This window comes from Harpegnathos saltator, unplaced genomic scaffold (assembly GCF_003227715.2).
Source record: "Harpegnathos saltator strain DR-91 unplaced genomic scaffold, Hsal_v8.6 scaffold192, whole genome shotgun sequence".
Classification (NCBI taxonomy): Eukaryota; Metazoa; Arthropoda; class Insecta; order Hymenoptera; family Formicidae; genus Harpegnathos; species Harpegnathos saltator.
Genome location: NW_020229975.1, coordinates 515701 through 529424, shown reverse-complemented (window position 1 = coordinate 529424; position 13724 = coordinate 515701). Strand labels below are relative to the sequence as shown.

Genomic DNA, 13724 nt, shown 5'->3' with positions numbered 1-13724 from the left:
TATTTAGCCGAAAACCCGTTTAAATTATCGCTACGAAGAAACGCGCGCGCGCGAGACAGATTGCCCGCTAAAATCGTCGACCAACGTCGATGTAATTGATCACGCTTAATCGATAATAAAGTTTCACTTCTCGCCGAATGCGAGTCTCTTTAATAACAGAACACCGAAGAACGAAGAAACGTTTCATCGACGCGAAACGACGTGAAAATATAAACGAGATATCCGGACGAGCAGCCGGCAGTTTAGCAAAACACAGCGCAACATCGGCCGCGTGTATATTTAAAAAACACAATCAGCGACGGTGGACAATCGGGTGAGCGATGTTCATGATTACGCGGCGAAGTGCTCACAATACGCCGCACGTGCTACCGTGCCACGTTGTACCACGTAGAATAACGTCATTTAATCGAAATGTAATACCGCTAAATAATATGTTCCGAAAAGCCGCGGGAAAAAAGCTAGGCGGTCGAATGAGAGAGAGAGAGAGAGAGAGAGAGAGAGAGAGAGAGAGAGAGAGAGCGATGACGGTGACTAACTATCGAAAATGTTTAACCCGCTTGTTAAGTAACGGCCTCGACGTGCCGACTGCACTGTTTGACGCGCGCGCTCGTGGCGCGTCAATGAAATTCGTATGAACCGTTATCATGACATTGTTCATAATTCTCTTTATTACTGAATTTTTTATGCGCAAAGCGGCCGGCCGCGAGCGAGCCATCGCCCGCGCGATCATAAATCCGAGCGTTGCGTTGCGTGCGATGTAACAGTTTTACAGTCGCGCTCTCTTTCTCATCTGTCATTCCCGCTAAGCGATTGATGCCGACCGACGTCCCGGCCGACGATGCGTCGTACTTTATACGTTTGACACGTTACAAACTGCGCCGTCCGTCGATACGCGCTCGCGCCGCCGCGCCGACCGCGATATAAAAACGTCGAGAATGATACTTGTAATTTCTCAAATGGACATAAATTCTTTCTCCGTGTCTATCCGTGTGGCCCCCGCCGCGCCAACGGGCGGGGAGGGGGGGGGGGGAGGACGTCGTTGATCAATACGGAACCGAAATTGGTGACCGGACTACCAATCCTGTAATGGCGCTACGATATGCAGCCGTGTCTTCCCAACAAAAACGGAACAGCAGCGCTCTAAATACAATCCGAAATATTGGCAATTTCTTTCACTACGTGGCCGCGCACCGTTGTGTTGTTCCGTTAAACAAAATTGCCACGGGAAAAGTGGAAACAGAGGACGTCCCCACGGGGGACGGGAGGGGGGGGGGAAGGGAGGGGGACACGTGACCGCTGCAATTCATACGCGTCAATTACGGCGATATTTGAACTTTGCTCACACAGCGCGAATATCTGGAACTTGAAAGATTATGATCCGGCGAGAGCTCGCGCCGCCGGTCATGTTTACACGCGTAAAACGATATCAGGATATCTGTGCGGGATCCTTTCGGCATAATCGCGGCGAGTACTTTAATCGCGCGATATTTACTGCAGACACAAACGAGGCGCACACGGCGGAGCTAAGGGTGATAATGCGTGTAATAGATAGAGCACGAGCGCTGACCCTCTCTCAGTTCAAATCTGTTCTGCGAGGCCGATTCTCGGCTCGGTGCCAACACCCTAATTATTCCTGCCCCGTTAAACCCGTTTAGTACATCGATTTGGTAATCCCCGCCGCATTTTTCGATCTACGTGCGCTCGTACGTATTGATGCCCGTAGTCTCTCGCCTTCGTTAAGCTACCAGCTGAGATAAAAAGATCCAGATTATATTATATTACGAGTAGGTAAAATATAAGAAGCGCTAAAAGCTGCAGCACGTACACCTTTCAGCTCGGTTTTCTCTTCTCGCGGGAAGCGCAGATGTTGAAGGTGAGTGACGTGAGTGAACGGCGACTCCATTTCCAAAAACGCGAATTCCTGCTAAACTGCTCGAGCGCTAAAATCAGGGATGCACATCGCTTATTTGGCGCTTAATTCTGCCGCAGTCCACATTTCGATTTTTTATGATTTGTGAGAGTGCCAGCTTAACAGAGGTCGTAGTCTCTCATGATTCACGGGTTCGTGAATTTACCTCGTAACCTGCCATTTTTCGGCGAAGCACGGCGAGCATGCGAATCGCGATGGAAAAATCGGCGAAGCACGGCGAGCACGCGAATCGTGATGGAAAAATCGGCGAACGTTGGAAAAACTTGAGCACGAGCGCGCTACGTGAATTTAATTTCTTTACGCTCATATAATATTCTTTACGTTTATGTTTTCGGGAAATGCACATCGCAGAGCGCCGGGTCTGTCTCGCGCGCACTCCGTTCTCGCGTCGCGAAAGTGCGAAATTCGATACTACAGCAACCGTGCTCGACCGGAAAATTTACTCTCCTGTCATACAGTTTCCCTGGTAGGAAAGTGCCGGGCCGTATGCGGCTGGACAGACGGATATGTTAACGACCAACGGTCTAACGGACGTGAGTCGCTGAATCATTAACCGTTTATTCGCACATAAAGAACATGAACGGATTCAATTGGGCGCGCCAGCAACGGCGATTAGTTCCGACGTCGGCGGCGGTCTGAAACTTTATCGTCCGATGCAAGTTTTGTATTGTCAACGAAAGGACCCTTTTCACGTACGCAGTCTAACGAGAATGCGGATTTTTCTTAACGCGAGAGGCGCGAGACGAAACAATACGCGCTTAATAATAGCGAGCTGTTAAAATCGACAATAATTTTCGCATGAACCGCACACAATCGCAGCCGGCACTGGCTTAACGACAGTCTGAGAGCCTCCTGTTGTAAAATTAATTCCTCAATCCTAAGATCAGGCGGTAATCTCTCAGGAGGAAGAATGGAGGAGGTAAATGAATAGCGGTGGTAATGACCATAGGAGAGGGGGAAAAAACGCAAAAGAAAAGTTTTCAGGAGTAGAATTCAGAATGTTTTTCCGACGAGTATATACGATCGTCTGATAGAGCGTTCGTGCGATCGACTCTTCAATTCCTCGTTAAAAATTTCAGGAAATTTTCATATTGTTTTCCAACTTCGTATTTCAAAGTGGGATTCTCTGACTTTAAGTTTTTTTCTTTTTTTTTTTTTAATAACTCGGAAATCGGATACATTTAATAAATTTTTACAGCTACATTTAATGCTACTCGTCGGAATATACCAATAAGATAGCGTCATCATTGAATTGTTTCACGCGGTAGCAGTGATGGTCAGTTTGTCGCTGATACATTTATCACATTGGAAATCGGTCAGCTATATCGAAAATATCAATACGTAAGCCGAGTGAATAAAATAGAAAGCAAAATGGGAAGGGAAGAATAAAAATCGCTTCAGCGATATTCTCCCATTTAAACTGTTTAACAAACGCTGCGAGAATTTCCGAATGAGAGGCAAAGAACAATGTAAATTACACATGTCAAATACGCTGAACGAATTCGCGATACGCTTAAATAAGTGCGCGATAATTGTGATTTAAACTTTTCGCCGTGAAATATACCGCGTTATCAAACCGGCGGAGTTGCTTCAACCGTTCTCTTCCCGATTCCAGCATACGGTGTAATAAATGATCTATATGAGTTACAGCCAGCTATTCGCTATCTGACCCCGTTGATCAGGCCGCAATATTTTCACGAGGGTGATCAGTTACCCCGCACGAGAATCTCTCTATAAAGAATGAAATGAAAACGGCGCGAGTATTCCCGCCGATAAAGCGGAACAAATTTTTCTAGTTATCGCTAGTTACCGCGGCAGTTTGAGGTCTCCGTGATATTTTACCGCTCGCGCTCGCGGATGTAATGAAATAAGCGGCCCTTTGCCTTTATACGCGCCTATTAATAACGTCGTAGCGCGCGCTCGCGCAATGTCCTGCTCTCGATAAATTCGCGATATTTCACGACGATCAATTACGACAGATAGATAATCTATTCATGAAACGAAAACGAAATAAAAATTTTTCCTATTTCCAGCGTGGAGGAGTGCGGTGGCGGTGCACTCACTTCCGGAATTCAGCCGCACAGAGTGGTAAGGGCACATATATTTCCTCGAGGGACAGAGAGATAGATCGGTTGACTATCAGATAATTAAATTCTCCCACTGGCGGAGGTGCTCCGAATATTTCAAGTGGGTATCTCGGGCGAGAGGGAGAGGGGGGGAGAGCGAGAGCGAGAGAGCGAGAGCGAGAGAGCGAGAGCGAGAGAGCGAGAGCGAGAGAGCGAGAGCGAGAGAGCGAGAGCGAGAGCGAGAGAGAGAGAGAGAGAGAGAGAACAAGAAGAAATCCAGAACTGTAATCATTTTTAAACCCGGCCAATCGGTACAGATCCCAGTCGGTCTAATGGCAGGTCGCGCGACATCGACATTTACGCCGCTTCCTCATGCAATATGCAATGCACGCTCGACCGATACGAATTATTAATATAGTTTACATTGTAATAATAATTATTGTGTGTGAAGCGGGGAAGCTCCAGATTTGCATTGAAACGGGCTACTGTCGTAGCTATATCGAGTATTGTCGCTGTTACGACGCGCGTCCGGTATTCAAAGCGCGACGGCGCCGCGCCGAGCTGCAAAAAACGCTAACGGTAACGCGAAAAATGGCACCGTGCGCGCGCGCGCGCGGATCTTACAGCCGTATTTCACAAAAACGGGCCGGCAGGGTGTCAAAATGCGCGATACATTGCGCCAGCCTGTTAAATAATAACCGACTACGCTCTCGCGTATCGCTCCGAGCAAATATTGCGCGTGTACCACCGTCGAGAAATATACCGCGTAATATAAGGAAACGTATGTGCGCAGCACAGCACCGTTCTGCGGTATCGTTCGTGTCTACGGGCGTGATAATGGATTCAACGAGTTATCGCGAAAGGGACTGAAGGTCCTCCGGGGGAAGGATTCAACAATTCATTCGCTCGTAAAGCAGATATCTCGCGATGCGGTAATTTTTGCATTTCTCTCCTCTCCCCAGTTTTTCCTCTCCCCATCTTTCGTTTTCGTCGACCGCCCCCCGCTCGCCCCCGCTGCGGGCGTAGACTCTTGGTACCGTCATTATCGGAGAGAGCGGCTATCCTCATTAATTATTAAATCGATTATATTTCCGGCGGTACGTCTATAATAAATCAACGGATTCTCATGGGAGAAGCGCAACAGCGTATCTTTTATACGCGGACGAAACGGGGGATTTGTTACATCAAATTATTGAATACATGCATGATTTATCTGTCACGTTTTAGTAAAGGCGCGAGCGATATCCCGGCGTAGTTAATCTAACAATGCGATATCCGATCAGTCTACGGATGATTCAACTTGGAATTCTCTTTCCCTCTCCTCTCTCTCTTCCACTTCCTCCTTAATATGCAGCGTCCTACTCGGATGGTTAAATGCTCCCGTAGGAAGGAAACGATTCTCATCATGAGCGACTTCATTATACGTAACGGACAGATAGAATTAAAATGAGCCGATTACGACTTTGATACGAAAGTTCAATCAATTAATGAGATTCTCAAAAAGTATTCGTTGCGAGAGCTTCTATCGCTAATACAGCGATACCGTCGTCTCTCTAATAATGTCGTAATAACTATATAGCGTTATCCGCGCCGACATCGCTCCCTTTCGCTCTCGATCGATTATACGAGGAGATTTAATAATCCACGTCACCGTGTAGATTTTCTCGCGAAGTGTGTTTCTTGATTTCCGAACTCGCGTTATCAGAACGCGCATCGGATCGGTCCTCATCGTTTGTTACGGCGCAACTATACTTAGGCAGACACATAAGCTGTCTTTCTTCACTGTATGCTCACAGTGCTCGCGCAAAGAGCGTAAGACTCTTACCAGTTGCGTTGCCCGTTCCTGAAAGTTTAAGTCCCTTCGAGCTTAAATTGCACTTCGACCACTCGTAAGCATTGCAACGGAGCCGTGCTTTCAGTTTAACTCGCGGTAACCACGAAGGAAACTAACAAAATGGTCGGCCGGAGTACTTCGTACGCGCGCAACGTCTTCTCGAGTATCCTGGGAAGTGTTAGAAATTCCCGCTCTTAAGCAGCGCGCTTTAACGTTTATCTCGGTTTAGCCACGTGTAATACACACGCCGACGAGTTATCCCGGGGTTAGGCTAACGACGAGGAGATAAAATATTTTTTGCGTATAACACCGCGCTGAAAGTGAAACTGGCCGAAGTGAAGAGGCGGGAATATCGGCGGGAATACCCCGTTGGCCGCTTGAACGTGCGAGAGAATCTATAGATGTATATGTAACATATGTTAAACATTTCCCGACTCTCTTTTTTATACTCGCGGGTCACGAGTTGCGAAATCAATACGAAGCTGAAATATCTGTCCCTCTCCGTGACTCTCTGTTCTCGAATAAGATCCTTCCGTTCCAAATGCTCTAATGGAGAGGAGAAATTGGCCGAATGAAGCGAGAAACAATCTGTCGGGCCACGTTATCTTGAAATATCTAAATCCGTGCATGCGCCCCGCTTCGGAAGGGAATCTCATCAATTATTCACGAGCAAATATCCGTGACACGGGAGCAATTGACAATAGTTCCTGACGTTTAACGTGTAACTAGTAGCCGGCGCGGTAAATCTATCGCAAATATTGGACGCCATTGATCGTCCCTGTATAGGCTATAATTATTTGCTTTGCGCTTTGCGGTCGTATATCTTACGGCCCCGCAAAGCCGCTGATTAAGACGAAGCAGATCGATGAGAAATCATCGTTCGAGGACTTTAATTCCCTCGTTAACTGCCCTCGTTAACCGACGTGGCAGTGTCGCGAGCGCGCGCGCGCGCGCGCGCGCACGTCGTCGCGCACTCCGAGCGCGATAAAATGAAAGTCGAGCGACAATGTCGTCGCTCCTGCGCGATCCCGCTAACATCCGTCGAAGATCAGGACGATAACGATAAAGCTAAAGTTGGCCGGAGTTACTCGGAAGGCGGTCGATTTTTATCTTCCGGCTCGTGCCAGAAACAATTAACCTTAACGATTAAGGTCAGATGTAAGGGGACGAGATCGTCGTATTAACGCTCGGGGTCGGTCGTTGCTTTCGCCGAGAGCCTTTATCGAATCTGTATCTATGGGAAAACTTTTCCGGCTGCAACAGATTTCTCTCGCTTCCCCCCTCTTTCTCGCTCTCTCTCTCTCTCTCTCTCTCTCTCTCTCTCTCTCTCTCACTCTCGCGAATATACGCGCATATCCAGTGAAATTTGCAGCGGCACGAAGGAGAAAAAAAGGAGCGGGACGATCGATAACATGCGTTTCGTTATTTTAATTTAGTATCGCGCTCGTTTGTCCGGAAGATAATTTTCGCGCGTATTCATTTCGAGATAATAGGGGGATATAAATGCTAAATCACCTAGCGTGCATGCACGAACATTGGCACGCTTCTGCCGGATTATTTTTATAATTCCACCCCATGACAAAAACAATTGAATTACCGACAATCAAATGTTTCGCCGTAAACGCGCATTTCAGTGATTATTTCATCAACTCAGTGTATAACGAACCCGACAATAACGGCCGTGCCGTTACAAACGATACTGCTGAAACAACAGTCGTATTCTGGAGCAGCGTTTTATTTCTCGCCGACGCGTCAATTTGGCTAATTACACTTTGGCGAGTTAAAAAGGCGCGCGCACGGCGCGGCGGGGAAAACAAAAGAAGAAAGGACGTCTAACGTGAATTATTATTATTTATGAGGCGGTATTAGCGAGTGCAAAGTCGTATTAACCTCGACTATTGTGCGACGTTCGCATATCCAAATGGTGAGCAACGAGCTCGGCGATACTTACGCGCCGCGCGAAACGAATGAAGACGAATGCCCCGTATTGATTTATTTATACGAAAGCGCAGTCACGCATCGGGCGCGCATTCATGCATGCATGCATTCATCGTGAGAAAGCGTACGATGATAGATCGAGAGATAATGCTTTCACCCATTTCCCATTCGCAAATTCAGACCGTGATAGAGGCTCTCGGTTTTCTGCTCTTTTTTTTCCCTTTTTCGCTTTTTTTTTTTTTCGCGAGATACCCCTCATGCGAAACCGCGCGACGAATCGGACTGACGAGAAAGGTCTGATTTGGCGAAACGACATCGTCGCTTGTCCTGCCGGAGTATCTGTCGGGGTGAGCCTGAAATTGCACATGTAGAGAGCTCCCCTCACATCCCCGGGGGAACATTACAGACAATTAAGAACGGATCCGCCGACCATACCGCGCGCCGTACGCTGACCCTATCATTCGTCAGGGCTAATGAATCGCGGCCGATCCGGCGGACAGAGATTTGTGATAAACAAAAAAGCCCGAAAAGCAGAGCGGAGAGCTTCCGTTAATTTCGATCGTGATAAAGTTTGGGCACGCGAGTCCGGCCAGGAAGAGTCAATATTTCACATAGAACGGGTGTGCACTCACCCCCTCCCCGCCGCACACACACACACACACGCACACGCTTGAAAGTACACACGTATATACCTATTTACACACCGCACACGCACGCACGCACGCACGCTCACACACACACACACACACACACACATACACGCGCGCGCGTCCAACAGCAACTGGTTGAATTAGTAGCGCCCTTCCGTTACGCGTGATGAATACTTCAGTAGACTTGTTTTCCGCGACGTAATTTTCTCGAGCGACGATCCGATGTCCGCGTCCAAGATTCCTGTAACGGGCCGGCACGACCGGTGCGTCGAGCATAAACTCGCCTAACCTGATGCTGACGGCGACGAGGACGACTACGGCGACGACGACGACGACGACGACGACGACGACGACGACGACGACGACGACGACGGTAAGTAACCGACGAGTAAGCTCTGACCGATTTTAAGAGAGCCATGAAAACGTTCGCAGGTTACGAACGGACGCCTGTCTTTCTGCGCGTTCGACGCGGTCGTACGACGCCATGGCTGATGTCCTTCGCGGAGGATTACGAGACGGCCACGAATGTAATCTAAAGGGAAGTGGCCACGCGGGATCGGTACGGCGCTCTCTCGATCAAATGGAAAATGCCCCGTTTTCACGGTTTCCCGAAATGCACCGAAACACGAAGTTAAGTCGTTCCGTTTATTTCGATGGCTCCTGCACGAACCTCCGCAGTAACCGGTCGCTCCTGCTCCTCCGACAGAGCGCCGGGAGGAGAAATGTGATTTCCGTCGAACGAGGTATAAAGCTTTCGCGTTTACGGCGCGATGGTATCCCTTTAGATCGACCGTCCGCACCGGTAACATGTGAGTCTTCCTGCGGTCGAGAGGAATCCGTTAATACGCGACGACGACGACGACGACGACGACGGGGAATACTTCCTGAGCAGCAGGATGCTACGTCGTGTCCACGCGGCAGCAGAGACGGCGGCATCCGAAAATGCCGAAAGTTGTATCGCGCGATGTAACGCAAACGCGACGTCAGGAACAGCACCTTGGAGCACTGCAATGATTGCGAAGTCGCGAACACATGCCGAAGGACCGACGGCGAGCTTAGCGAGCGAGAGACCAGGAGTGTGACAGTATGCAGACAATGATAATAATAACGTCGAACAGTCGTGACTGTCTATTGTGTTGTGTGCGTCTCGGTCGCTGCAATTCTCCATCGCGAGCGGTGCCGTCTCTCAGACGATCGCGAAAGTCCCCGCTGGGATTACGATGATAGGCGTGCGGGCTGACAATACGCGACACCGGACATTCGGGAGTTTCGACAAAGCGGGAAGGAGGGGGGGGGGGAGAGAGCTTCTCTAATTGCAAATCAACCGATTGAAACGGTTGCATTCTGAATGAACTCTATATCGGATACATCGGATCGATATGTTGCGAAACATCAGCGAAGAAACTAGCGATATAGCGTTACATGGATGATATACGAGGACAATAATATACGCGACAGCGGATAATGATATCGAATATCGCGCAGATAGCATCGTATCCGAACCCGCATAGCGTAAGCATTTCAGCCCAACCGTGATATAGTTCCTCTATATCACTGTACTCTCCCCTTCTCTCCCTGTCTTTCTGTCTCTCCCCCCTTCTCCCTCCCTCTCTCTCTCTCCCTCTCTCTCTCTCTCTCTCTCTCTCTGACTGACTGACAATCTCTCGCTTTTTTATCATGCACTTTCCATACCATTCGAACGAAATTAGTCGTAGCCGCGGCAGTATAGCTAAGAGCGACGAGTAATAGTCGGCAAGTATCGATCGTGCAAAATGTGATTAACCGCTTGATGGCTACCATTATGGCTCTCCGAATTTGCATGAAACTCCAATCAATAATTCAGAAGTTCGATTAAAGCGTAATCAGAAGACAATTTTTCAACGCGATGACATCGCACTTCAGCCATCCGCGCGCGGCGGCCCACCGAGCCGCGCCGAGGCTTAACGCGTAAAAGGCGATAATAATCGTAACGCCGGTTTACGATCGAGCGTGCTATATCATTATTATCTGCCGTCGTTCAACGGCGAAACAGAGAGAGAGAGAGAGAGAGAGAGAGAGGGGGGGGAGAAAGAGAGAGAGAGAGAGAGAGAGAGATAACTTTGTCGCCTGCCTGCCGCATACAATCGAGTCGCGCGGAATGACGAGATATATGTTCGCGTCCCCGCAGTTACGTAATACGGCAGGCAACATTGTCGAATTCTCATTGTTAGCGCGGCGCAGTGTAAATGCGGCAATAATCCCGGCGTGATATATAATTATGTCTTACGTGGCACGTTATTACAGATAGGCCGCGTGTGACTCTTGCGGCCGACACACCGACGCAACCCTCAACCTCTCCTAAATCCCCCCTCCATTCTCTCTGGAGGCCGTTATCTTCTCCTCCCGGTGCATCTGCCCGACTACCAGGTAATACGAGCCTCATATGTAAATCCCATTCTGATTAACATTCACGTGTACCAACACGCGGAGGACCCTACATCACAGGGTCGAGCCGTCTCACCTTCTCCTCGCCGCTTACTCATAACTGCCTGCGCGATGCGAACAAGCCTCCCGTTCGCGCGAGCGAACGAACGAGCGGACGAGTGAGAGCGAACTATATAGCGAGCAAGCTAGTTAGCTAGTTAGCTAGCTAGCTAGCGAGCTCTCGTTTGCGGCGAAATTTAGGCGGCCAACGCGTGATGCGTGATGCAAAGTAACATTGGGGTATTACGCAACGTTTTCTTGACACGCGCCGGGGATGTACCGATCTCGCCGTCTGGCTTACTTACACTCGACGATATATTACTCCAGGCAGCGTGAGATTACAATGACGACACGAGCCTCGCGCCACGATGAAAATGGCATTTCCACGGGACTATTTCTCATGACGCGCTGGAGAGATCGATCGGCTCCATTTAGCCGCGCAGTCGTTAGGACAACGTTTGGCGAATCATTTCGCCTGAATGCGAGGCGGCCTCGCGACTCGGAAAAGAAACAGCCGGCTGACTCGGAGGAATCGTCGTCGTCGACGCGATGAGGTAGCCACGCGCGGCCACTTTCGCGCCGAGATGAAAGGCGGCGATCATCGGGATTCCATTTGGTCAAGAATGTCGCACATATTTTTCTAAATAAATTCCGCTCTTATCGGAGATGAGATATGTCTCTCATTTCGGATGCTCTGAGAACGAATGTCGGCCGATTCCTGCTGCCTCGCCGCCCCAGCATCGCTCCAGCCGGAACGAGAAGGCGGAGTTGAACGCGCCCGCCGCATGCAGTAAACTTTCACCGCTTACTGTCGTTTAAGGCGCCGCAAATCTTCGCCATGCCACCCATTTAAGACGCGCTGTGTTGTCGAATTATGGTCCAGGAGTGGCGCTACTCCAGCAGGCAAGTTTTGGGTAGGTAGGTAGGTAGGTAGGTAGGTAGGTTTGCGGCAATTTGACGGTTAAACGAGAACTCGGGAGATGCGCCGCTCGTACTTTAAACAAGCGGCGAGTATGGAAGATTTAGTGAGTCTCGGTGAGTATACGCGCGCGCGCGCGCGCGTGTGTGTGTGTGTGTGTGTGTGTGTGTGTGTGTGTGTGTACGCGCACTTTCTGTACGTTTAAACAACCGAGGGATGGTAAAGATATCACGTTGTCTCGGTACTTAGCGCTAAGTATACATCTTTCCTTCACTGCTGCAGCGACGAATAAAGTGTAACGTGCCCGTACCCACTAATTGCAGCACAATCGCGTATAATTACAAAGAATTTTCTTCCGGCGGTCTTCAAGGTTCTCTCCTTACCGCACGACGGCGTCTCGCCACCGCGCACCTCGTCGCCGAGGCCCCTTTAATTTCCGAATAATATATTTTGAGATTAAAACCCTATTCCGGGCGTTATGGTGTTAGGTAAGCTACGAAGGAAGCGCGAGAGCGCGATATGAACGCTTTTCGTCCTCTGCGGGCCGTAATTGCGCAATATCCTGGCTTAATCTGACGTACTTAAGCTAAGCCCGTTCTAAGTCTGTCAAACAGGCCACTTTCCAAATATTTGCACTTCATACGCGATTACTCCCGGAGCGCTCCCCTGAAATCCCCTCTCGCTCTCCTCCATTATCGCCATATTTTTTTCGTTTTATTTTATTTCGTCGCGTGTGAAGGCTCTCTCTCTCTCTCTCTCTCTCGTGAAACTGTCTCAATGTATTTTTCAGAGCGCATCCGTGAACGCGTCGAGAATTCTTACGAGCAGACTGCGATTTGATTGCGTCACCGTCGCACCGCTCGAATACGCGAAATCATATACACTCGCGCGCATCTTTCCTGCCTGCGTTTAATATCGCTGTCCGTATCTCTTTGCAGGACGCAATACTCCCGGCACCGCACCGGCGCGCGGCGCGGCGGGCGGCGAAGAGAAGCAAGCGGAGGTTTTCCAAAACTGCGTCGCTGGATCGCGAAATATGTGATTCACCGGCGGGAATTCGCAGCGCGTCTTGAGAATGTGAACATCGCAGGAATTCGGCGAATGTTTTTCACGTAATGGTGGAAACTCGCATTATTTGACGTTCCCGAAAAGTTCGAAGTAAGAATGGAATCCCGGCAATATACTTTCAAGAAAAGGGAAACTAGCGAGAACGAGATACAGGATGAATGTGGGCGCGCTCCACTGACACATTTCCGCGTCGGCGCTTTTCCCGCGCGCGCATCGGGATTCTTTCATCTGGCCTCGGCGTAAAAATGGCGACGAAAAACACAACGAATATTCGTCGTCGGGGCGCGCGGGGGGACTTCCTCTATTACTAAATCTCGATCTCGGCGGATTTGCAACGGCCGGTTTGTAACGCGGAATGTTCCCTCTCTTTTCTACGGGACCGCAGCGCGCACACAATGCAACAAAGGATACGTCGGCGATAGCGATGCACGACAGGGATAAATTTTTGCTACGTGACGAATGAACTTTAATTCATCAGACTTTGCGGACTCACGGTGAACGATGTTTGTCGCGCGCGCACGGAGGCGAAACCCATTCGTGCACTCTCCCACGTTTCCGCGGCGTGCCGGCGAATACATTCGCCGGCAATGAAGTCCGCAGGATATGTCCGTTGTAACTGGCAGTTAAATTAAACTTTGTTTATCAGTGTATAACGATTTTCCATTTTTCGTCCCGGTGAACTCGCATGCGCGCGCGCCGCTCCGATGCGTCGCGAAATGTTCATCTTTATTCCAGCGGCGGCGAACTTTCCAAGGAGCCGCCGCACTTCGTTGACTGCTGTGCCGACTTATCGGAGCGTTCCATTTTTTAAATCGAATTCGCGAATTATTCGCCCTCGTTTCCTCGGGTCTGCGCG

At 49.5% G+C, this 13724-nt stretch overlaps 1 protein-coding gene and 1 long non-coding RNA gene across 3 annotated transcripts in view; one reads left to right on the top strand and one right to left on the bottom strand.

Moving 5' to 3' along the window:
- The window catches only part of LOC105191982 (lachesin), a 143455-nt gene that overhangs the window by 36291 nt on the left and 93440 nt on the right, over window positions 1-13724 (bottom strand). The window lies entirely within an intron of this gene.
- LOC112588338 (uncharacterized) lies at window positions 3958-13516 on the top strand. The gene is made up of 2 exons (XR_003112762.1): window positions 3958-4018; window positions 12739-13516. It is a non-coding gene; the product is annotated as an uncharacterized LOC112588338 (long non-coding RNA).